General features: G+C 42.3%; 1 long non-coding RNA gene across 1 annotated transcript; it reads right to left on the reverse strand.

The window, feature by feature from the left end:
- Window positions 1-403: 403 nt before the first annotated feature.
- Window positions 404-953, reverse strand: LOC118337643. The gene is made up of 3 exons (XR_004797162.1): window positions 820-953; window positions 673-735; window positions 404-493 (listed from the first exon to the last, which is right to left on the reverse strand). It is a non-coding gene; the product is annotated as an uncharacterized LOC118337643 (long non-coding RNA).
- Window positions 954-2,037: the final 1,084 nt, after the last annotated feature.

Consider the following 2,037-nt stretch of genomic DNA (forward strand, 5'->3'; position numbering starts at 1 on the left):
CCCTAAAACCACAAATTGTGTTTTAGCTAGGCTAACCCGCATCCTCAGTCTCACACTCTGTACTGAACACACAGACATATTCTGAACTATTCCTTTAATAAAAACATGGTTTGTACAGTATAGAATGCACTGTTAATATAGCAAACAAACGGAATAAATATATTGAGTTTACATTCGATGAATGAAAGGACCTTACCTTCAATGAGCAGCGCTAAGGGACAGACAGACCGTCAGACAGAGAAAAAAAGAGAGTCAGACATTTAAACCAAAGCATAAATTTAACTCTGATGTATTGTTGATAAATCACAAGAAACTTGTTGATCCATTGTCACCTGGAGTCAGCTGACTCTCAGGTACACACATGTCTGTATACTGTACACTATTTATATTTATCCACCTTCTCTCCATCCGTTTTGTTGTCAAGGTCAATTCTGTCAGAGACGTGTTGAGCTCGCTCCGCCTCCTTACAGTCACGCTCAAACCGACGTTTACTCTGAACAAGTAAACAGCAAGTAAATAAAAACAACATCATGGAAGTGTAAAACATGAAGTTTCAAACATTTAAACTGGTCATTGAAATCAAAACTTTACTTTGTTTTTGCATTTTAATTCTGGGGTTAGATGTGTTGGGTGGAGAGGAGTGTTGGTGGGTGGGGGTCAGGGATGACTTACAGACTCCAGTTGTTTCCAGGAGCCCTCAATGTGCTGTTGGGCACGGCGGCCATCTTGAAAATGCTGCAATAAAAATATAAACTGTGATGAGCTTAATTCAATGTTTATTTGTTAGTTAATTTATTGTGTGTTTATTTGTTTACTTACAGTCTTCCTCTCAGTCTTCAGTTCCTGTGTGTATCGTGTCAGCTCACATACGATCTGTGAGTTCAGGTTTTCAGCAAGTTCTTCTCTCTGAACCGAAAGTTCATTCAGCTGCCGGAGAGTCGCAGCAAATGCTAAACACCAGGTGTACCTGTAACAACCAATCAGATAGTGTGACCAAGTGTGAGACAGTGTGAGACAGTGTGAGACAGTGTGAGACAGTGTGAGATAGTGTGAGACAGTGTGACACAGTGAGAGACACCGAGAAACAGTGTGAGGCAGTGTGACAGTGAGAGACAGCGAGAGACAGTGAGAAACAGTGTGAGACACAGTGAGAGACAGTGAGACAGTGTGAGAGACAGTGTGAGACAGTGAGAGACAGTGTGAGACAGTGAGAGACAGTGAGAGACAGTGTGAGACAGTGTGAGACAGTGAGACACAGTGTAATAATAATGTGTTACACTGTAAGAGTAAGACACAGTGAGACACAGTGAGACACAGTGAGACCCAGTGAAAGAGTCAGAGTCACTGTCATTCGGTACCAGATTTTGGTGCAGTGGCTCATCAGTGTCAGAGCACCAATAAGCAGCGGTGGGCCGTTAACAGGTGGAAGAGAAGTTTAGGAGAAACTCTGTTTATGCAGGGAGACGAGTTTGCTGTTTTTCTGCTGGTTCACACAGACTCTGAATGTTGCGCTGTTTGTTAGCCAGTGCAGCTAACCTTTATCTGCTCGTCAGTAAGTCTGTCCACGTCCTTGTCCGCTGGGATGGAAACCACAGCGCATCCTCTCCTCGCCAAAGCCGAGAGCGTTTCAGACAGCGTGGTGTTGTTTACAGGCCGACAGGTAAAAGTTGACGTGGGATTGTTATCAGACCCAGGGTAGCTGGTCTCTAGCACAGAGACAGTAAGAGGTCTCACTCTGACTCTATTTCCCAGAACCATAAATTCATCTTCTTGTTTGGATCAGACTAGACGCATTGCTGCCATACTGTTTGTTATTAATGTTCCTCTGACAGTTACATATATATATATATATATATATTTATAGTTGTATATAGTCCAATACTGTACATATATTACGTTTTTCAGTCCACTTATCAGGTTGAGTAAAGTGCGAAGAGTAAAAAACTTTTCTCCACCTGCTCCAGGTCTTTGAACAGCTTCCTCTTTTGAAGTGAAGCATTTTACCATAGTGTGCTGAAAATTGTTAAGGAACTGGTA

The sequence above is a fragment of the Morone saxatilis genome, unplaced genomic scaffold, assembly GCF_004916995.1.
Source record: "Morone saxatilis isolate NCDOM2014 unplaced genomic scaffold, NCSU_SB_2.0 Contig3, whole genome shotgun sequence".
Taxonomy (NCBI): domain Eukaryota; kingdom Metazoa; phylum Chordata; class Actinopteri; family Moronidae; genus Morone; species Morone saxatilis.